Raw genomic sequence first — 24,920 nt, 5'->3', positions numbered from 1 at the left:
AGTGGCCTCCTTTGCTTATCCCTGTTTTCTGTCTGCGTGTGTCTTTTCCTCTCCTACTCACAGTCATTATTTGTGGGGGGCTACCTATCCTTTGGGGGTCTACTCTGAGGCAAGAGAGTTTTCCTATTTCCATCTTTAGGGATATTTAGTTCTCCGGCTGTGTCGAGGTGTCTAGGTCTGGTTAGGCACACCCCACGGCTACTTCTAGTTGTTCTAGTTGCGATGATAGGATCAGGGTTTGCACTTAGTAAAGTTACCACTGCTCCAGCGAAGGTCATTTCATGCTGCTCCAAGGCCACCTGATCATAACAGTCCTGTATCTTTCTGTGGGTTATCAATACCCATATTAATACTTGTTAGTTAATAAAATTGCATATTGATTGTTCATAATATTGTTGTTTCACCACATTTATTTATTGAGGGCGCATTGCTCCATTCTTTTGTAGGAATATATCATGTTTGGGAGCTGCTCTAATTGCTGAGCAGCAGGTTCTGTTTTTGGAATAAATATTGATGTATATCCGCAATATCAGTTTTTGTTAACTAACAAACTAATAATGCGGAATCAGATTTTATAGACTATTCTTTTTTTTTCAAAATTGACACTCTTCATTTTTTCCCAACTATTTCCTAAGCTTCATTTGGTAGATGAATAAAAAGATCAAGTAAAAATAAGTAGCAGCCGACAGCACTTCAATGCAGCGGTGCACGTTCCAGTCCAATGGCCCAATTGGAAAGAAAACACAGTCCAGTCCAAAAAGGAACAGCATCCCATCCAGGTGATGAAAGATTAAAAGAGTTTTATTCTGCAATGATGCAATGTTTCAACCATTGTAGGTCTTTATCAAGCATGTACAAAACATAAAATGACAGCCTTATATAGTGTGGTGGCACATGCACACCAATCGCTCGAAAGGTACTGCCCACTTGGCTTAAATACAAAATATGCACATAATATATCATTAAAGTTAATCGATTTCAAAATCGATTTTACCTTGAAACACATGAAAAGAAAAAAACAAAACAAAGAATTTTGCAAAAAAACAAACAAACAAGTATCAGAAAAAACAGCCAATCACATACAGATCAAGGAATGTTGTTATAGAAACCAAATCCCAATCGGGACTCACCCCTTGTGTGTTTATGTATCTAACCAATCATTGCCCACAATATCCTAGGTGCTCTAACCGGCTAATCAGTGCTATGTACACTGTTGTGCTCTTTGTAAGAAGGGACTCTATTCGCCGTTACTGCTTCTGTGTGTTCGCTCTATTCGCGCATGCGCAGTGGAGCGCTGACGTCAGGAAGCCACAATATGATCAAGTCACATGACTGCTACCTTGCACAGCGATCGAAGCGCCATCAGACTCATTTGTAGCTCAGATCTAAATACAAAAATATGATTTATACAGCATATATAGCCAATAATATGCACGATAAGTCCTGCACAAAACTTTTTATCTTTATTATCACATGACCATCAGGAGAGAAGAAAAGAGAGGCATGGGGAAATATACAGACATATTTAAAATAACATTAGGGTCCAATTTCCAGGCTCCGATTCCCCATGTCCACTGCTCACTCCCTGCAGTCAGTGACAATATCTGCAAAAAATATATACAAAAAATTAATTAATAAAAACAAATTTAGATAAAACAAAAGAAGAGAAAAAAAAATAAAAATGAAAAAAATAGAAAAATCAACAAATATATCCCAGAAGATGCCCCCTATACAGAGGATTCAAGATAAACAAATCTGTAGATTGTAATCTATATTGAGCCCCCTTGGATATAACGCACTAAAGGTACCGTCACATTAAGCGACGCTGCAGCGATCTAGACAACGATCCTGATCGCTGCAGCATCGCTGTGTGGTCGCTGTGTGACAGCTCTCCAGCGACCAACGATGCCGAAGTCCCCTGGTAACCAGGGTAAACATCGGGTTACTAAGCGCAGGGCCGCGCATAGTAACCCGATGTTTACCCTGGTTACCAGCGTAAACGTAAAAAGAAACAAACACTACATACTTACATTCCGGCGTCTGTCCTCTCCGGCGCTCTGCTTCTCTGCACTGAGCGCCGGCCGGAAAGCAGAGCACAGCGGTGATGTCACCGCTGTGCTTTCCGGCTGCTGTGCTTACATAGCGCAGAGAAGCACAGCGCCGGAGAGGACAGACGCCGGAATGTAAGTATGTAGTGTTTGTTTTTTTTTTACGTTTACACTGGTAACCAGGGTAAACATCGGGTTACTAAGCGCGGCCCTGCGCTTAATAACCCGATTTTTACCCTGGTTACCAGTGAAGACATTGCTGAATCGGCGTCACACACGCCGATTCAGCGATGTCTGCAGGAGGTCCAGCGACGAAATAAAGTTCTGGACTTTCTGCGCTGACCAACGATGGCACAGCAGGATCCTGATCGCTGCTGCATGTCAAACTGAACGATATCGCTAGCGAGGACGCTGCAACGTCATGGATCGCTAGTGATATCGTTTAGTGTGAAGGTACCTTGAGGGTAGAAATCCTTTGAATTTCTTTTTTCTTTAAGATCGTCAATCTATCCCCTCCTCTGTATTGGGACACTATCTATCACCCTAAATCTAAGCTGATTGACAGAATGCCTCAACTCACAAAACTGCTTTGGTACAGGAGGATCTATCAACTTAGTCCTAATTGTGCTCTTATGTGTTAGGCGTCGAGTTCCCGCCACTGCACAGAGGGAATCTCGAACCATGTCCGCTGCAGTCTCCCATTCTTCTCCAGCTGCAGTGGAGCCTGCTCAGCAGAGAAGTCGGTCTCAGCATCTGGCTCAGCTTGATACTGTTCGAATGGTTACTGTTTCTTTTCCAGGCTCTGCCCTTGTAGCCAGCACTGGTCAGCGGCAAGAAGGCTTTTCTGGGACTAAGTCCTGCTTTTTACGCACTGAGCATGCCCACGGGAGGACCTCTCATTGGAGGTCGGGGGTCACATGCTCAGGCCCTGTTGCAGCTCCTATTGGTCCACCAGGAAGGTCCTGTAGAGCTGCAACTATAAAAGGTTTGCATGGCCGCACGGCCATGCACTAGTATCAAATGTGTTTGGCTTATTCCAGTGTATACTATACCACTCTTTACATAAGTGGTGTGAAGCTGTAGCTTTGAGACTGTACACTCAGGCAGGCAGCTAGCGTCAGTGGGGGCAATTAGCCTTGGCTTAGCATCTGGTTCCTTCATGTGTGCGGTTAGCACAGAAGAGTTCCAGAGCAAGCACAACCCTTAGTTAGGGTAATAGTTTTGTGCACAGGCGCGACTCTGTGAGCCAACAGAGATCGCTTCCAGTTCAAATGGGGTGAAGCTTAACCCACGTGTGAGCTCAGAGGTTATCCGCCGTTACTTTGCAGCAGATATCTCTGCACGGTGGACCCTGGGCTGCAAACGCATCTTGTAGCTACCTAACTATACTCAGTGTGTTCCGCTAGCCCTAACACTATGCTTACTTATCCATGACTTTATTTCCATCGTCGTCTCACCCACATACATCAACCCAGCAGCAGACATATCACAAAACTGGAAGTACAGGTATATCTATTGTTAATCAAGAATTTTTTCCCAGTATGGGGGCGATAAAAGCAATCACCATTAAGCATATTACTGCAACATGCACAATTCAGGCAGGGAAAATTACACTGCCTAGGAGGACATAAAGTGGTCTGTATAGAATTTTTAAAGGACCCCACATCCGATTTTACAAGTCTATCTTTCAAGTTTTGTCCCCTCCTATAAGAAAGAATAGGAAAAGAAGCAAAATCCGGTATTGATGGTAAACCCTTCTAGAGTAATCTCCAGTGTTTCCTCAAGATATTACCAATCTGTCTACTCGCTGGAACATAAGTAGAAACAAATGGTACACATTTAGAAACAGGTCTATCATGCTTTTTATGTATTTCATCTCTCAATTTTTTGCCTTTTCCTTATATCCAGAACCTCTCTTTTTGGATTCCCCGTCATAATGAATTATTTGAACATTTCATCCAACCTATGATCGATCCTCTCTTCATCAGATACTATCCTACGGACACAAAGTAACTGACTCCAAGGAAGAGAGTCTATCATTTTTTTAGGATGATTACTGTTATATAGAAGCAAATTGTTCCTATCAGTGTCTTTCACAAACAAATCCGTACCCAGAAAACTACTATTTTTGTATACCATCGTATCTAAAAATTGTATCCGTTCTGTAGAACAAGTTAGTGTAAATTTCAATTCTGGAAACACATCATTAATCTAGTTTTTAAAACAAAGGAGATCCTCATATCCACCATCCCAAATGACAAAAATATCGTCGATGTAGCGCCACCAGGATCGAACATGGTGCCAGTAGGTGGATTTGTACACATGCTGGTCCTCAAATACCGCCATGTAGATGTTAGCATAAGTAGGCGTCACATTGGACACCATGGCGGTACCCCGCCTCTGCAGGTAGTAATCATCCCAAAAAAGAGGAAATAATTTCTCCTGAGGATGAACTCCAGCAGAGTGAGGACCATCCGTGCACACTCTGGGGCCATGTCTGAGCCTAGTAGCACCACATCGACTGCTTGTAAACCTTTCTCATGCTCAATGGAGGTATATAAGGAGACAACATCAAATGATGCAAGTATTGTCGTCTCTGACTCTTTAATCCCAACGATCCTTTTCAAAAAATCATTGGTGTCCCTTATATATGACTTGGCTGATACAGCAAAACGGCGCAATACCTTGTCTAGAAAAATGGCTACTCTATTAAATAGGGAACCCCTCCTTAATGCAATAGGGTGCCCAGGGGGGTTTTGCAGATCTTTGTGGATCTTCGGCAGTGTATATAATACAGGCACCACAGGAGATTCAAGAAATAGATAATCAGACAGCTTCTGATCAATGAGTCCATCCAATAAGGAATCATTGATCAGAAGCTGTAACTCTCTTTGGAATCACACAGTTGGATCAACCGATAATTTCTCATAAACCATTCGGTCAGCTAATTGACTAAATATTTCCTCTTTTTATTTGTCACTATCCATAACAACAACTGCCCGCCTTTATCGGCTGTTTTAACCGTTAATGCAGTGTTACAAGCCAAATCCTTATTTCACATAAATTATGTCCACCTTTCACATAAAAATTGTTCCTTAATCGCTCTATATCTTTTTACACCAGATGTAAATAAGATTGTACAAAGTGATTGTTCATGGGCGGCTGAAAATGACCTTTGTTGAAAAGACCAACCCCTTTCAATGTAAAACATGGAATCTCGTTTGCGAATGGTGTGACCATGCATGAATAAAAAGAAGATGTCAAAGAAGGAAATATAATAAATATAGCTACGATATCTGGCCACACAGACTGCAGTCTTTTATCATGGAGTGTAGATTTGTATAACTGTATAGTGGGCAGCGTGGTGTCTCAGTGGTTAGCATGTTGGGTCAGTGGTTGGCACTGTTTCTTTCCAGCACTGGGGTCCTGGGTCTAAATCCCACCAAGGAAAACATCTGCAAGCTGGAATAATGCTTATTATTGTATACATTGCATCAACTACTAATTACTATTGTATAATAGTGCAATAGTGTCATATTGCCAGTAAAGCATTGTTAAAAAAGTAAACAATAAACAAACAGGAAGTTCCTGCTCACGGTGTGTGTTCCTGGAGCACGTCTTACTTCCACTTTGAAAGCTGACAGAGAAGATGGTAAGATCCTAAGCTATAGGAAATACCGGTTGTAAGCTGTGTTATCTTTGTTCCTGAATACATGTATATTCACTGTTGAATGGCTGGAGAGTACAGAGATTAATCCGCTGCCAACAAGTGTCTATGTTTTCCCCTCGTTTGCGTGAGTTTCCTCAACATTCTTCAGTTTCCTCTCACACTCCAAAGACAAAATACTAGGGAATTTAGATTATGAGCCCCAATGAGGACAGTGAAGATGATGTTTGTACAGTACAGCCCTGGGGAATATGATGGCACCATATAAGTGAGTAAAATAAATAAATAGTAGCTCTAGACACAACACTTCAGTGAAGACTACAGGTTAATTAGCTTCATATTTTATTTTAAAATAGCATTAAAAAAAAAGAAGATAACTAGTCGTAATTTAACCGTACAGCAAAGTTTCCACAACTGCCCATTTTGAGGCAGCAAAGAGCCTATTAGAGGCCATGAATGATCAGAAATAACCTACAAGTATCTACCATATGTGTTCTCCTGCTTTTTCATCAGTTAACCTGCTTTTCGTTTTAAACTGTAGCACTAAAATATTCACAGTTTTGTACAGAGATTAACACCGTTCACATCACTCCCACCTGAAAATGTGATTTCCCACAAGAGCCAATAATATAAAGCCAACTATCATGTGATTAAGTTTTGGAATGTGGAGGGAAAGTACAAAAGTCTTCAGCTCCTCCACAAAGAAGCACTACACACTTCATCAGACTATCCAGGTCCTCTGGAATGAGACAGGTTTAGCGGAATGAACGATCCTCCTTTATGTACTCATTGTTCCCTGGTAGGGTGTATAAATGTGCAAATGTGTAAATCTAACAACCCAATTAATATTCTTTGGGTGTCGTGAAATTCAGTAATCACAGAACCAGTTTCTCATTATTAATGTTTGATTACAGCTATGTAAACTAGCGATATCCGGTCATCCGTAATATTTGACTTGTTAATGGCATATAGGTGATATATCCGGCTCCTGGCCAGAGTCCACATATAGATTATCCCAACTGCTTGTAAAATTGATCATTTATCATTTTCTGTTTACACCGTGAGTTTCCCAATCTGCTATCATCAATCGTTGTTCACACTCTTACAAGGATTGTTAACTTTACACCCACTGGGACTCTGGTACTAAGATTAGTTTTAATAATTCTTTCCCTAAAACTGTAGCCTAGAGGATCCTTTGGGAGCCTATGGGGCATTTAAATAACTTTAAATTGCCATGTATGCTAAAATATTTTTGAAAATGAAATATTTTTGAAAATTTTAGAAAAGTATTTCTAAAAAAAGACTAAAACTCATCAAGGGTAAAAAAAAACTTTCTTTGTGTAATTAAAAAAAAAAAGTTTGAGAAGCATTGTTGAAGCAGAAAAGAAGCCCATATGAACGTGACTTTGGAGACAATTACTTGTTGCTAGGATTTATTTATTATGATTCATAAATTACAGGCGTCAAATTACATCTGTTTGGAAGACTGGTTACTTCTCACTTTCTATTTATACAGTGAGTTACCCAATCTGTTATCTCTCACATCAATTCGTGTTCACAAATAGTGATGGGTGGACCCTTTGATGTTCATGTCCGGCGGGTTTGGCCTAACTTTAAGGAAAAGTTTGTTTTTTTGTACCCAAATGGTACCCGACCTCGAATCCAAACCTAGACCCCATTCAAATGAATGGGAGACCGTAACATCCAGCAGTTCTCATGCTGTCACCCAGATGGCAGCGTGTGAGCAAGCAGCTGTGACCATCTGTAAAAACGTTACCGCCAATCAGGAGCCGGCTGATGAGTACTACTACTACTATTTTAATATTAGAGTTAGGATTGTCCCAATTAGGGTCACCGTGAAGAGACTGGACAGCTTTTGCATTTTTTGATCAAAAAACATTTTAGCTACGCACCCTATATTATTTTCATGCACTGTGCTGTTTATTTATTTACTACAGGGTATTCAATCATTATGTTTCTGTCTTTGTTTTCTTTTTCTGTTCAGTGGCCAGTGTGAATGTGCGCGTACATGCTGCATGCACACCAGTTTATAATCCCGATTCATAAAGCTGACATCAACCTCAATTTATTATCCCACTTGCCCCTGCACCTAGGCAAGTGGAAAGAGCTGGGCAAAACACCAGAATTAGCACATCTAATGGATGCGCCTTTTTCTAGAGCGACTGAGTGCTGATTTATTTAGTCTGGGATGGGTTAAATATCCATGGTCCCTTCCAAGCCTACTATCAGCCCTCAGCTGTCTGCTTTAACTTGCCTGGCTATCAAAAAAGGGGATGGCTCCAGAACATTTTTAAAATTAATTAATAAACAATTTAAAAAAATGGCATGGGGACCCCTCTATTCTAAGATGAAGCTGACAGCTGAGGGCTGCAGCCTGCAGTTGTCAGTTTTTCCTCTGCTGGTTATCAAAAATAGAATGGACTTCTTTTTTTTAAAGTGTATTCAAACAGTGCTCCGCCGGCCAATCACAGCCATGACAATACTTGATATGGCTGTGCTGGGGCCAGAAGTGCTGCAGCCTTTCAACAAGCTTTGTTCGGGCTGCTGAACCTGAACAGAAACAAGGACTTCCGGAGAAGTCCATGTTCGGGATCTGTGCACGGACACTAGGTGTTCGGTACGGACCCCGAAACTTTACTGTTCAGATTTGCCGATCTGTATTCACAATCTTGCAAGGTTTAGTAAGTTTACACCCACTGGGACTCTGATACTAAGATCAGTTTTTTCCTAAAAAAAAATAGCCAAAGGATGGTTTAGGGGATCTGTGCACGGACACTAGGTGTTCGGTACGGACCCCGAAACGTAACTGTTCAGATTTGCCGATCTGTATTCACAATCTTGCAAGGTTTAGTAAGTTTACACCCACTGGGACTCTGATACTAAGATCAGTTTTAATATTTTTTTCCCTAAAAAGATAGCGAAAGGATGGTTTAGTTTTTTTTTAAAATAACTTAAAATTATAGTGTGTGCTAAACTATTTGTAAAAATCTCCCAAAATATTCCAAAAAATCATCATGGGTTAGAAAACTTTCTTATAAGTGGTTTTACTTCGTAAAGCATTGTTGAAGTAGAAAACAACCCCATATGAAGGTAACTTTGGAGACAATCACGCCACTAATTTTTTTTTTACCCAGATAATTTTTGGGGTATTTTTCTTCCGTTTTAACTACTTTTAACAAATGACTTCTACAATATACTGAGATGAGTAAAACTCCTGAAATTCAATTTTATTAGCAGATTTCGTCAAATTTGGGCGGCAGCTTCTAGGAAAACTGATATGATTGGCATGTACAAAAATACATCTTTGTGCACCTATCCTTACCTGTTCTAACACCTCTGCCTCTGCTGTAACTCCAATCCTCCATGTCAGTATTCTAAAGTGGCCTTTTTTTCTTCCCACACTCCATGCTGGTCGTTACATATGTCCTCACCCCACGTATGAGGCCAATCACAGAACTCAAATTGGTCTCGGCGCTAGATTGGAAGCAATAGAAGAAAAGAAGATGAGTGTGAAGGACAACCGTTCTCAAAATAATCCAGCAGAATTGCGGCAGTTGTCCATCATTTTGACTGATTCGTACAAATTGTATCCCGAAAAATGTGCATTCTGGTGAATAGGGTCCCTCGTTTCTATGTATTATATAATTATATGAATTTCTATATTTTTAAAATTACTTTTTATTTTCTAATTTTTCCAGAAATTAAATCTTACCATCATGGGGAAATTACTCTTTTTGGTGTCAAGAATGATTTAGGACTGCTATGGCCCAACAAAGAGGATATCCGGTGTTGACAGCATCTATTACATGATCGACCAGTGCAGGAGAATCAATGCGTCCACACATTGTCTAAGATGTTCTTTCTATGTGATCGTTTGAAAGATGTCGTCACTTTTGGTTTTATTATCTCTATATAAATTATCTTGCTCATATATGGCAACGTAACATTTTTCCTAATCTGAATAAAGTAGGTCAATCAAAAATTCTTGGGCAACGATTGTGGTTCAGCAGGAATGTGCTAAAAGTCATCCAGGAAGGTATCTTATAATTAGGGCACTTATAATACTGGGAATACCTGTTAAACTCTTTAACCTAGTAATGAGATCATCAACATATTGTTAATCTAGGCTTGGTACGTGAAAACACACAGAGCCTACAACACATACAATGTCCTACAGGGCACCTGATTAGGAACACTACCATCCTCCACAAGAACTGGGAAAGGGGTGATGGATCTCGTTTATGTCCTACACGGTTCTAGTAAAATGAAACCTCATTGGTCAAGAAAGGTAATAAAGACTGTTTTAGTGTAAGACAATTTTGAAGAATGAGGCCCGATAAATGTCATCCTATAGAATCCACACAAGTAGAACAGAGGGCTGTTTTTGAGGCACAAATTCTAGTTCCAGAGTTGCACTTTGGCTTAGGTGCTGGTCACGGATAGACACAAACAGAAGAGCGTCCCTGTGCAAGAACAATATATGGGTCCTTTGCAGTTCAATAGTTCCTCATAATGCACAATTGCACGTGTTTTGTAGGTGAAAATTGGCCAACAAAATTGGCTCATCAAGAGAATGCCAAGAGTGTGCAAAGCAGTCATCAAAGCTAAAGGTGGCTACTTTGAAGAACCTAGAATATAAGACATATTTTCAGTTGTTTCACACTTTTTTGTTAAGTATATAATTCCACATGTGTTAATTCATAGTTTTGATGCCTTCAGTGTGAATGTACAATTTTCATAGCCATGAAAATACCAAAAAATCTTTCAATGAGAAGGTGTGTCCAAACTTTTGGTCTGTACTGTAAATATAAAATGAGGTGCCACCCCTGCAATAGCACTATCATAGACATCTGCCCCCTGGCATTAAGCAGAATAAATGACCCTGACAGCTGCGTTTGTGCTCTTAAAGTGGTTGTCTCACCTTCTTAAATGGGTAAAATTTCAAAGTGTTTATAAAAACAAGCAAATTTGCAATTTATCACGTACTAGCTGAAGAGCCCGGCGTTGCATGGGCATAGTAAATATCTGTGGTTAGTTATAGCACCTCACTTCTCTTATTTTCCCATCACGCCTCTCATTTTCCCAATCATATCTTTCATTTTCCCCCTCACATCTCTCATTTTCTCCCTCACTCCTCTCATTCCCCCTAACACTTGTCATTTCAACCTCACATCTGTCATTTTCTGATCACTCCACTATTTTTCCTCACTCCTCTCATTTTGCACTCACACCTTTTCATTTTCACCTCATCACCTCAGTATATACATGTTTGTCATCTCCTTTATATATAGTATACACCTGTATGTCATCTCCTGTATATAGTATATACCTGTATGTCATCTCCCCTGTATATAGTATATACCTGCTGTGTGTCATCTCCCCTATATATAGTATATACCTGAATGTCATCTCCTTCTATATATAGTATATACCTGTGTGTCATCTTCCCTGTATATAGTATATATCTGTGTGTCATCTCCTCCTGTATATAGTATATACCTGCATGTCATCTTCTATATATAGCATATACCTGTATGTCATCTCCTCCTGTATATAGCATATACCTGTAGGTCATCTGCTCCTGTTTATAGTATATACCTGTGTGTCATCTCCTCCTGTATATAGTATATACCTGTATGTCATCTCCTCCTGTATATATATGTACCTGTATATCATCTCCTCCTCTATATAGTATATACCTGTGTGTCATCTCTCCTGTATATAGTATATATCTGTGTGTCATCTCTCCTGTATATAGTATATACCTGTGTGTCATCTCCTCCTGTATTAGACCTCATTCACACGTTATTTGCTCAGTATTTTTACCGCAGTATTTGTAAGCTAAATTGGCAGCCTGATAAATCCCCAGCCAACACGAAGCCCTCCCCCTGGCAGTATATATTAGCTCACACATACACATAATAGACAAGTCATGTGACTGACAGCTGCCGTATTTCCTATATGGTACATTTGTTGTAGTTTGTCTGCTTATTAATCAGATTTTTATTTTTGAAGGCTAATACCAGACTTGTGTGTGTTTTAGGGCGAGTTTCGTTTGTCAAGTTGTGTGTGTTGAGTTGTGTGTGGCGACATGCATGTAGCGACTTTTGTGAGATGAGTTTTGTGTGGCAACATGCGTGTAGCAACTTTTTGTGTGTCGAGTTGCATGTGACAGGTTAGTGTAGCAAGTTGTGTGCAGCAAGTTTTGCGCATGGCGAGTTTTGCGCGTGGCGAGTTTTATGTGTGGTGCCTTTTGAGTATGTGCAAGTTTTGTGTGAGGCAACTTTTGCATGTGTTGCAACTTTTGTGCATGTGGCAATTGTTCCGCGTGTGCAAGTTTTGCGTGTGGCGAGTTTTCCATGAGGTGAGTTTTGCACTTGTGGCGAGTTTTTCAAGAGCCTAGTTTTTGCATGTGGCGAGTTCTGCGCGTGGTGAGTTTTGAGTGGTGACTTTTGTGTTTCGACTTTTATGTGGCGAGGTTGGTGTATTTGTGGTGAAATGTGTGCTGAGGGTAATATGTGTTCAAGCACGTGGTAGTGTGTGGCGCATTTTGTGTGTGTGTTCATATCCCCGTGTGTGGTGAGTATCCCATGTCGGGGCCCCACCTTAGCAACTGTACGGTATATACTCTTTGGCGCCATCGCTCTCATTCTTTAAGTCCCCCTTGTTCACATCTGGCAGCTGTCAATTTGCCTCCAACACTTTTCCCATTATGTAGATAGGGGCAAAATTGTTTGGTGAATTGGAAAGCTCGGGGTTAAAATTTCACCTCACAACATAGCCTATGACGCTCTCGGGGTCCAGACGTGTGCAACATTTTGTGGCTGTAGCTGCGACGGTGCAGATGCCAATCCCGGACATAAATACACACACACACACACACATTCAGCTTTATATATTAGATTACTAATCTTCTCTTGCTTCTTGTCAAGGTTACCGGCAACCTCTGCAGTCTATAATTGATAGCTGGATTGGTTCCAAGGCAAGGATTGCGGCACTTGCAGCGCTATACTATAGAGCCTGTAAGCGCTGCTCTATAGCTGGTCAGATCTGGCGGCTTTATTGTGCTGAGCTCCTCCCATGCTACAGTCAAGGTTGCCTCATATAGCAGAATGGGCCATGTTGGTATTCTGTGGTTGCTGAACCAGATGCCTCCGAATCCTCTAATACCTGCCTGCATCATTGGGGTATCTTATCTGTAGGTACGGTGCGACATCACCACTGCAATAAGGACATAGTGTTGGATTTATAATCAGAAGATTAGGGGATCTAGGCAAATGGGAGGCATCTACAGGCTAAAAGTGTGGTCAATGAACCAGAGTCCTGCAAATCTACACCTAAACTAACCTAATGTGATGACTGAAGCTTGACCTTGTGTCTTCAATAGTAGCTTTGAAAGGGTTTCCCTATCTTTCGATATTTAAGAGGCGATATGAAGATTTTGATAAAAAGAGAACAAGAATTCTCTAATTTGAATTAAAACCTCTTTCTGACCTTGGACGGGATAGTACGTCCGAGGTCAGATACCGCGCTTTGATGTGGGCTCCGGCGGTGAGCCCGCATCAAAGCCAGGACATGTCAGCTGTTTTGAACAGCTGACATGTGCCCGCAATAGCGGCGGGTGAAATCGCGATTCACCCACCGCTATTAACTAGTTAAATGCCGCTGTAAAACGCTGACAGCGGCATTTAACTCGAGCTTCCGGCCGGGCGGCCGGTAAAGAGCGTATCGCCGTCCCCCGTCACATGATCGGGGGTCAGCGATGTGTCAGAATAGTAACCATAGAGGTCCTTGAGACCTCTATGGTTACTGATGCCGGCCTGCTGTGAGCGCCCCCCTGTGGTCGGCGCTCACAGCACGCCTGCATTTCTGCTGCATAGCAGGAGGCTATTGAAGCATGGCAAAAGTTTAAAAAAAGTTTAAAAAAACGTGAAAAAAATAAAAAAAAATCTAAAAGTTTAAATCACCCCCCTTTCGCCCCATTCAAAATAAATCAATAAAAAAAAAATCAAACCTACACATATTTGGTATCGCTGCATTCAGAATCGCCTGATCTATCAATAAAAAAAAGGATTAACCTGATCGTTAAACAGTGTAGCGAGAAAGAAATCCGAAACGCCAGAATTACATTTTTTTGGTCGCCGCGACATTGCTTTAAAATGTAATAACGGGCAATCAAAAGAACGTATCTGCACCAAAATGCAATCAATAAAAACGCCAGCTTGGCACGCAAAAAATAACCGACCCCAGATCATGAAAAATGGAGACACTGCGGGTATCGGAAAATGGCACCATTTTTTTATTTTTAGCAAAGTTTTTAATTTTTTTTCACCACTTAGATAAAAAATAACCCATACATGTTATGTGTCTATGAACTCGTAATGACCTGGAGAATCACAATGGCAGGTCAGTTTTAGCATTTAGTGAACCTAGCAAAAAAGCCAAGCAAAAAACCAGTGTGGGATTGCACTTTTTTTTGCAATTTCACCGCACTTGGAATTTTTTTCCCGTTTTCTAGTACACGACATGGTAAAACCAATGCTGTCGTTCAAAAGTACAACTTATTTCACAAAAAATAAGCCCTCACATGGCCATATTGATGGAAAAGTTTAAAAGTTATGGCTCTGGGAAGAAGGGGAGCAAAAAACGAACACGGAAAAACGGAAAATCATGAAGGGGTTATTAATTATAATCTGATTATCTAATTAATATATTATCTGATTCATTATTATTATTATTTTATTGTATATTATTATTGTTATCAATTATTATAAAATTAATTATATAATCTGATTATCGAATTAATTCAGATTCAAAAATTCTTGTTCTCTTTTTCTTCGTCTCTGCAATCAAGGTAACACTGAAAGCAAGTTTCTAGTTTGCCAATATATGTGCTATTTATGTGAGACCAACATCTCTAGAAGATTGAAAATCTTTCACTGCAATCCTATGTTGATCTTTTCCTTGCTACAAGTTCTTTTTTGCATAAATCTCTACCATTAACCTTAGCGCTGCAATTTAATCTTGAACCAGATTGCCTATACATCTTCTCATATGTATCTACACACCCGGCTTTGCTTCATCTGGTGCTTCCTGCTTTGCTTTCAATAGGCCATCTTACATTTCCCGTTGATCCATGTACCTTCCATCATGTCTCACTCCACTTCTTCATTTACTCCACTCCATGCCACTCTCCCTGTCGTTGGAGAATCTACCCAACCAACTGGGCCCTCAACAATTTTACGCCAATAGACCCTAGATCAGGGATGACATAGCAAAACACCAAACTTGATGAATCGGCCTCAAAGTATTTTCTCCAGCAAGTTTCATCACATAATTACAATGTTCACCCTCTCATGCCACGTATGGGTGGCCATATAAATATGCATATATTTTAAACTCCTAAAAAAATTTAAAAAAACACATTATTCTTTTTCTTCTCAAGACAACAAGAATGGTAGCGAAGGACACAACAGGAACAGATTGGACACTTTATTATAATCACTTTCTTTGTGTCACACTCTGGAATATCTCCGCTCAATATGAGTTTATCCAACTAAATCGTTAATTATTCAACTGTCATTAGACCATAGATCCTTAAAGATGACCTTAGCTTAAATGAAACAGTACCATCTACGATTGATTGAATGATTGAACGACGACAGTGTTCTGTGCACATGTGAGTTTACTTTGTGCAGAATTATTATAGTTATTGGGCAAATACTTTTTTTTAAAGCCTTGTGTCTACAAAAGTAATAATGATAATAATAATAATCTCTATTTATATAGCGCCAACATATTCCGCAGCGCTTTACAGTTTAACAGCTTCAAACACAACAGTCATAAGTAACAATGTTAACAATACAATAATTAAAGCAACACTAGACGACCCTGCTCGAGAGAGCTTACAATCTACAATAGGTCATGGTCTTCCAATTACTAAGCGTGATAGCTTTACAAGTGTTTTAAATTAGTCTTCATGTCTATAATGGGTAAGAGAGGTGGAGTTTTTATTATTTTCATTATCCCTAGTTTTAAAATTATCCCCCAGGATGAAGCATCACACAAAACGCGCGTCGGGGCTCAGCGCTGCACTAAACTTCAATGGATATATGCTCATGAACCTTTGGGTCTGTTTTAAAAAAACTTTTTTGTATTTTTCAAGACTTTGGTCTTTGCAATTTTTTCTGCCTTTTATGTGTATAGCACAATTTTTGAAAGTATTTGAATTTATGTCTTTGTATGCCACTGTATACCACTAGGTCTTTTTTACTCTTAGGCCTATGTGTATTCAGATTGCAGGCAGCATATTCTGCTTATGTATCTCCCTTGAATTATTTATTTTTATAGGTTTTTAATGCTTTCTTGATTAAATAAAATATATTTGTTTTTTTAAATTGGCACAAGCTTCCTTGTCTCTATATGATGTACTAGTTTTAAAAGGATTGTAGTAGGCTACAAAAAGAGGATTTCTCCTAGGACATCTATCCATTGTCTTAATGATTTCCCATTAAAAAAACATGATTTTGCAGTCTTTTATTTAAAAAAAATAACATTATTCCACGCTTGGCGGCTTCATTTCACACATAGAAATGTTGCGGCAAAAATAAAAAACAGATGCGGCGCGTTCTAACTAAATAAACACAACATAAAGTGGAGATGAACTGTAGGTACTGTAGATTAGGGGGGGAGGGCTCAACTTTTGGGTTTGTGCCATTACAGGCACAACTCTAGTAAAGAATTACAGCTGGTCAGCAACTGCTGTTCCTGTCTGTTCGCATGCAGGAAATAATGACCAATCAAAGAAGATACCAAAATAGTATCTTCATCAGGCAAAATATTTGATATTTGGTATCTTTATTGCTGTGGTTCTAAGTTGTTCCACAACCATTAAAAATTGTTCCTCATCAAAGTATTAAAGCTTCTCAAAGTTGGAGTAAAGAAAGAACAAATCTGTATCACTGTATCTGTTGTTGTGTTCCGTAAAAGCGAACTGTTAATATTTATTTGGTCTGCGATTGTCTGTGGGAACTAATCACTTGAAGGCCGCAAAATGTTACAAACTCTAAAACGATTCCCTTATAAAATACAAAAAAATAAATCCTCAGAATCTGAATGAATGGGTTAAAACTGTGCTGCCATAATGATGATGGAAAAGGAAAGACAGTGTCACGGGGCTACCGCGACAGAGAGGTTCCAGAGAACCGCAGCACTCTGGGCCTCATTCACACACAGTGAACAGAAGCTCTTCTCCTGTATTCTGAACTGGCTGCTTTGTGCCAGCAGTGCAGGAGTTAACCTTATTGCTGAGTTGCTGAGAGCTGGGTCTCTCAGCTGAAGTGAATTTTGTAATCTCATCCTCTATATAGACCCAGCCCTGACTACAGCTATTGTCAGTGATCAGTTCTGCTGCCTGGCTTGGAGGTTGAAGGAGTGTGGGATTTGGAGTTTGGAGGTTTATTTACAGAGATTGGTGTCTGTTTTGGTGTCTGTTTTGGTTGTATGTTAAACCTGTTTTCCTTCCTAAGTTTTTTCCTTCTCTTCCCTTCTCTGTGTTTCCTCTGTGGTTGTGTGAGCATTTGGTGAGTTTGAGACTTTGAGTTACCATTTATGTATACCCTGTTTATTGTTGTATTTATACACTGATGCAGTGCACCTCCCTTGGGGGGAAAGGGGGCCACTGACAGGGCCTGCACAGGAGACAGGCATATGCTGGCGGCTCAGGCCTCCTAACCATCATAGGTACCCCTGAGATAAGGGAAAGCCAGGGCCCCATTATAGTGGCAGAGACAGGTTCGGGTCCCAGTACGCCGTCCTGCCCCTTTATCGCCGATAACGGTGTGACAGACAGATTCCAGGAATGTGATTTATTAGTCAAAGCATTTCGAATTTCCAAACTTCTTCATGATGACAAACTACAGGGGCTTTTTGTCCTGATGAAGAGGTTTGAAAACTCGAAACGTGTTGACTAATAGATCACAATTCTGGATTCCATTTTTCCTTTTCCATCATCATTACGGCAGCGCAGTTTTAACCCATTCATTCAATTTCTGACGTTATCTTAGCTGTGGGTCTGCAGCAGCCTCGAGCCTTTACAGTGGTTGTGGTCGCCCAACCACTCCAAGTGAGTACCATTACTTTCGGTCTTCCCATTTTTACCCGGATAAGACTCTATTGCATTTATTGTTGTTCCATTTTTCTACCTCAAAAAAATAAATCCTCACACAGATCTCAGATTCTAAAAGCATAAACCGTTAAATGGGTTATTAAAGTTACCCTAAAAGAAGACTACATTGACCTGTGGGATGTCATCTGCTCCATACATGGACTTCCCTTTGCTGTGTCGTCGGCTCAATGTCTTCATTATTCCCCTCTTTACATTCATTCTTCCGTGTTCTCGTCCTCCAGGATCAATGTTTATCCGACAAGGTGTGCACCCTATAATGTTTACAAGGTGAGACCGGAGCACGGTCTGACATCACCGAAGAAGCAAGGAGGAACAATGGCTTGGTGTTCTGCGGAATATCAGACAGTAATCATCTATGGGTCTCATATGGATGGAGTAGAGCTACTGCAAAGTAAAACTTCCTTCTATCTGTTTGTATTATGAGGTCTGGCGGTCTACGAGTGAATCACAAAGAACGTCTTTCACACTTTATGGATACAAACATTTTGGAATTATGGTGCAACCTCACCAGAAGTAGCAAATAACAGGTAACTGCAATCAACACAGTAATTTCACTTTACTGAACTACTTTGTTTCTTCTTAGAGCAGCACAGTCGATAGTCCGATTCTTATGGTTGTTGGTACACCGGGCGTTTGCTGCGCAGGGAGTTTTTGCGGTCACTTCACTGTTAGCGCTGCCCCTCTTCACCTTGTCTTCTTCATCTGTTTGATCTCAATTAACAGGACTCCATCTGATATGTGGTTTAGCATCAAATACTTCAGATAGATAGACACATAATGATATACAGTGGGGAAAATAAGTATTTGATATACCGCCGATTTTGCACGTTTTCCCACCTACAAAGAATGAAGGTGTGTAATTTTTATCGTAGCTACACTTCAACTGTGAGAATCAGAATCAAAAATAAAAAACAAAAAATCCCATTGTATGATTTTTACATAATTAATTTGCATTTTATTACATGAAATAAGTATATGATATAATAGAAAAACTTAACATACGATTTGGTACAGAAACCTTTGTTTGCAATTACAGAGGTCAGACGTTTCCTGTAGTTCTTGACCAGGTTTGCAGACAGTACAGCAGGGAATTTGGCCCCCTCCTCCATACAGATCTTCCCCAGATCTTTCAGGTTTTGGGAATTGTCACTGAGCAACATTGAGTTTTGTTAGGCTCGCGCTCTGACTTTTTAGCATGAGCGTGGATTATGGCCTGACTGTGCCACATATCAGACTTACCCCGGAGGGGCATGACTAAGTAGCTACCTAGGTCTTCGCTGGAGCCTCTAATGGTGAGGTCAGATTTGTGCGGCAGGTAGCTGCCAGGTAACACTCAAGGGCAGCGTCTCGTAGTAGCAGCTGACCCCCAAAGGGACAGGGCACTGTAACGGAAAGTGCAGGCAGGTATTGTAGGTAGGCACAGCTGATTCACAGGCAGTTACTGGCAGCCACGGCTGGAACACAGACAGGTCAGTGCAGATTGGCATAACCAACTGATATACTGGCAGGTAGGCATGGCTGATATGCAGGGGACTGCAGATGCGGACAAGCAGGGAACCGCAGGTAGGGACTAGCAGGGAAACACAGATAGGGACTAGCAGGGAAACACAGATAGGGACTAGCAGGGAAACACAGATGCAGACCAGCAGGGAACAACAGATGCAGACAAGCAGGAACACTAAAGTCCATGATGTTAAATAGCCACCTCCCAATGGAGGAAAGTGGCATGAGTACCAGATGCCTCCCAGCTATTGGCTGGGGACATCTTAGGAGTGCATGCACTGTCTCTTTAAGAACCAGAAAGTTCCCACTCATGCACCCTAAGCATGCTGCCAGGAAAAATGCACAGCAAGTAGAGGACACAGAGCTTACAGCATGGCCAGGAGTGGTGAGTACTCCGGCAATCCTGCCATGAGCAGGAGGCACACAGGGATGCTGGCATTACAAGTTTCTGCTCCCTCCAAATTTTTTTATTGGACTCTGATATGAGGACCTTGAGATGCTTCTGGAAGACGCAGCCGCAACCCATCTACAATGCTCTTACCGAAGGAAGGAGGTTGTTGGCCAAAATCTAACGATACATGACCCCATCCTTCCTCGCTTCAATATGGTGCAATTGTCCTGTCACTTGACAGAAAAAACACCCAAAGTTTGATGTTTCCCCCACCATGCTTTACGTTTGGGATGGTGTCATGATCCCAATGGCAGGGGATCACAAAAGGACAAGCACAAAAACAAAACAAGCTCTAGGGTGATGGAACCTGAGCTGACCGCGATCCTGAACCTAAACACACAACTAGCAGTAGCCGGGGAACGTGCCTACGATGATTCCTAGACGTCTCGCGCCAGCCAAAGGATTAACTTCCCCTATCAGAAGAAACACAGACCTCACTTGCCTCCAGAGAAACACCCCACAGAAATAGCAGCCCCCCACATGTAATAACGGTGAAATGAGAGGAAAGCACATACGTAGTTATGAAAATAGAATCAGCAAAAATGAGGCCCGCTAAAGCTAGATAGCAGAGGATGCAGAAAGTGAACTGCGCGGTCAGCGAAAAACCCTTCAAAAAAACCATCCTGAAATTACTTGAACTCATGTGCCAACTCATGGAACATGAGGAGTAATTTCAGCCCACTAGAGCAACCAGCAGCAAGGAATCACATATCTTCAAGCTGGACTAAGACAAAAATAAAGCAAAACGTGGAACAGGAAAATCAAAACTTAGCTTGTCCTGAAGATAACAGGCGCAGGGAGCAGAGGTGAAAAGACACGCTGATTACATTGATAGCTGGCGAGGAAATGACAAAAAAGCCAGGTTAAATAGGAAACTCCCATAACCTGATGGAACAGGTGGACACCAGAGACCGCAGAGAACACAAGTCACCCAGTACCATCAGTAACCACCAGAGGGAGCCCAAAAACAGAACTCACAACAGTAGCCCCCCCTTGAGGAGGGGTCACCGAACCCTCACGAGAACCACCAGGGCGACCAGGATGAGCCCTATGAAAAGCACGGACCAAATCGGCAGCATGAACATCAGAAGCAATCACCCAAGAATTATCCTCCTGACCATAACCCTTCCACTTGACCAAATACTGGAGTTTCCGTCTGGAAACACGAGAATCCAAGATCTTCTCCACAACATACTCCAATTCACCCTCCACCAGCATCGGAGCAGGAGGCTCAAGCGAAGGAACAACATGTACCTCATACTTCCGCAACAACGACCGATGGAACACATTATGAATAGCAAACGATGCCGGAAGATCCAAACGAAACGACACAGGGTTAAGAATTTCCAAGATCCTATAGGGACCGATGAACCGAGGCTTGAACTTAGGAGAAGAGACCTTCATAGGAACAAAACGAGAAGACAACCACACCAAGTCCCCAACAAGAAGTCGAGGACCCACGCGGCGACGGCGATTAGCAAACTGCTGAGCCCTCTCCTGGGACAACTTCAAATTGTCCACCACATGACTCCAAATCCGATGCAACCTATCCACCACCATGTCCACTCCAGGACAATCAGAAGGCTCCACCTGACCAGAGGAAAAACGAGGATAAAACCCCGAATTACAAAAGAAAGGAGAAACCAAGGTAGCAGAACTAGCCCGATTATTAAGGGCAAACTCGGCAAGCGGCAAAAAGGAAACCCAGTCATCTTGATCAGCAGAAACAAAACACCTTAAATAAGTTTCTAAAGTCTGATTAGTTCGTTCCGTCTGGCCATTCGTCTGGGGATGGAATGCAGACGAAAAGGACAAATCAATGCCCATCTTAGCACAGAACGTCCGCCAAAATCTAGACACAAACTGGGATCCCCTGTCAGAAACGATGTTCTCCGGAATGCCATGCAAACGGACCACGTTTTGAAAAAACAGAGGGACCAACTCAGAGGAGGAAGGTAACTTAGGCAAGGGTACCAGATGAACCATCTTAGAAAAGCGGTCACACACAACCCATATGACGGACATTTTTTGAGAGACAGGGAGATCCGAAATAAAGTCCATGGAAATGTGCGTCCAAGGTCTCTTCGGGATAGGCAAAGGTGACAACAATCCACTGGCCCGAGAACAGCAAGGCTTAGCCCGAGCGCAAACTCCACAAGACTGCACGAAAGAACGCACATCCCTCGACAAGGAAGGCCACCAAAAAGACCTGGCAACCAAGTCTCTATTACCAAATATTCCAGGATGACCTGCCAACACAGAAGAATGGACCTCGGAGATGACTCTACTGGTCCAATTATCCGGAACAAACAGTCTTTCCGGCGGACAACGATCAGGTTTATCCGACTGAAACTCCAGCAAAGCACGTCGCAAGTCTGGGGAGACAGCCGACAAAATCACCCCATCCCTAAGGATACCAGTGGGCTCCGAATTTCCAGGGGAGTCAGGCACAAAACTCCTAGAAAGAGCATCCGCCTTCACATTCTTTGAACCTGGCAGGTACGAAACCACAAAATTGAAACGGGAGAAAAACAGTGACCAACGAGCCTGTCTAGGATTCAGACGCTTGGCAGACTCAAGGTACATCAGATTTTTGTGATCAGTCAAGACCACCACACGATGTCTAGCACCCTCAAGCCAATGACGCCACTCCTCAAATGCCCACTTCATGGCCAAAAGCTCCCGATTACCAACATCATAATTCCGTTCAGCGGGCGAAAATTTTCTAGAAAAGAACGCACATGGCTTCATCACTGAGCCATCGGAGCTTCTCTGTGACAAAACCGCCCCCGCTCCGATCTCGGAAGCATCAACCTCAACCTGAAAAGGAAGCGACGTATCTGGCTGACGCAACACAGGAGCCGAAGAAAACCGGCGCTTAAGTTCCTGAAAGGCCTCCACAGCCGCAGGAGACCAATCAGTAACATCAGCACCTTTTTTAGTCAAATCCGTCAAAGGCTTAACAACACTAGAAAAATTAGTTATGAAGTGACGATAAAAATTAGCAAAGCCTAAGAACTTCTGTAGACTCTTAAGAGATGTAGGCTGCGTCCAGTCACAAATAGCCTGAACCTTGACGGGATTCATCTCAATAGTAGAAGGGGAAAAAATATACCCCAAAAAAGAAATCTTCTGGACTCCAAAGAGACATTTAGAACCTTTTACAAACAAAGAATTGGCCCGCAGAACCTGAAACACCTTCCTGACTTGCTGAACATGAGACTCCCAGTCATCAGAAAAAACCAAAACATCATCCAAATACACGATAATAAATTTATCCAGATATTCACGGAAAATATCGTGCATAAAAGACTGGAAGACAGAAGGAGCATTAGAAAGTCCAAAAGGCATCACCAAATACTCGAAATGGCCCTCAGGCGTATTAAATGCGGTTTTCCACTCATCACCCTGCCTTATCCGCACAAGATTATACGCACCCCGAAGATCAATCTTAGTGAACCATTTAGCCCCCTTAATGTGAGCGAACAAATCAGTCAACAATGGCAAAGGATACTGATATTTGACTGTAATCTTATTCAAAAGACGATAATCTATGCAAGGCCTCAAGGAACCATCCTTTTTGGCCACAAAAAAAAAAAACCTGCTCCCAAAGGGGACGAAGATGGACGGATATGTCCTTTTTCCAAGGACTCCTTAACATAATTCCGCATAGCAGAATGCTCTGGCACTGACAGATTGAACAAACGACCTTTAGGGAATTTACTGCCAGGAATCAAATCTATAGCACAATCGCAATCCCTGTGAGGAGGAAGCGAACTGAGCTTAGACTCCTCAAAAACCTCCCGATAATCAGACAGAAATACCGGAACCTCAGAAGGAGTAGATGAAGCGATAGAAATCGGAGATGCATCATCATGAACCCCCTGACATCCCTAGCTTAACACAGACATTGTTTTCCAGTCCAGGACTGGGTTATGAGTTTGTAACCATGGCAGACCAAGCACTAAGACATCATGTAAATTATACAGTACCAGGAAGCGAATCACCTCCTGATGAACGGGAGTCATACGCATGGTCACTTGTGTCCAGTACTGAGGTTTATTCATAGCCAAAGGTGTAGAGTCAATTCCTTTCAAAGGAATAGGAACTTCCAGAGGTTCCAGACTAAACCCACAGCGATTGGCAAATGACCAATCCATAAGACTCAGGGCAGCGCCTGAATCCACATAGGCATCGACGGAAATGGATGATAATGAACAAATCAGCGTCACAGACAGAATGAACTTAGACTGTAAAGTACCAATGGCAACAGACTTATCAACCTTTTTTGTGTGTTTAGAGCATGCTGATATAACATGAGCTGAATCACCACAATAAAAACACAATCCATTTTTCCGCCTATAATTTTGCCGTTCACTTCTGGACTGAATTCTATCACATTGCATTATCTCAGGTGCCTGTTCAGAAGACACCGCCAAATGGTGCACAGGTTTGCGCTCCCGTAAACGCCGATCAATCTGAATAGCCATAGTCATGGACTCATTCAGACCTGCAGGCGCCGGGAACCCCACCATAACATCTCTAATGGCCTCAGAAAGGCCATCTCTGAATTTTGCAGCCAGAGCGCACTCATTCCACTGAGTAAGCACCGACCATTTCCAAAATTTCTGACAATATATTTCTGCTTCATCTTGCCCCTGAGAGAGAGCCAATAAAGCTTTTTCAGCCTGAATCTCTAGGTTAGGTTCCTCATAGAGCAAACCCAATGCCAGAAAAAATGCATCCACATTGAGCAACGCAGGATCCCCTGGTGCCAATGCAAATGCCCAATTCTGAGGGTCACCCCGCAGGAAAGATATAACAATCTTGACCTGCTGAGCAGGGTCTCCAGAGGAGCGAGATTTCAAGGAAAGAAACAACTTGCAATTGTTCCTAAAATTCAGAAAACTAGATCTATCTCCAGAAAAAAACTCTGGAATAGGAATTCTAGGTTCCGACATAGGCGTATGTACAACAAAATCTTGTATATTTTGAACCTTAGCAGCAAGATTATTCAGGCTGGAAGCCAAACTCTGGACGTCC

At 41.7% G+C, this 24,920-nt stretch overlaps 1 long non-coding RNA gene across 1 annotated transcript; it reads right to left on the bottom strand.

Annotated features, from left to right (window-relative positions):
* Positions 1 to 1,481: 1,481 nt before the first annotated feature.
* LOC138667136 (uncharacterized) lies at positions 1,482 to 18,171 on the bottom strand. The gene is made up of 3 exons (XR_011318611.1): positions 18,035 to 18,171; positions 9,059 to 9,210; positions 1,482 to 1,604 (listed from the first exon to the last, which is right to left on the bottom strand). It is a non-coding gene; the product is annotated as an uncharacterized lncRNA (long non-coding RNA).
* Positions 18,172 to 24,920: the final 6,749 nt, after the last annotated feature.

This window comes from Ranitomeya imitator, chromosome 2 (assembly GCF_032444005.1).
Source record: "Ranitomeya imitator isolate aRanImi1 chromosome 2, aRanImi1.pri, whole genome shotgun sequence".
NCBI classification, from domain to species: Eukaryota; Metazoa; Chordata; class Amphibia; order Anura; family Dendrobatidae; genus Ranitomeya; species Ranitomeya imitator.
The sequence above is the reverse complement of the archived record's forward strand: the minus strand, read 5'-3'. Positions and strand labels throughout refer to the sequence as shown.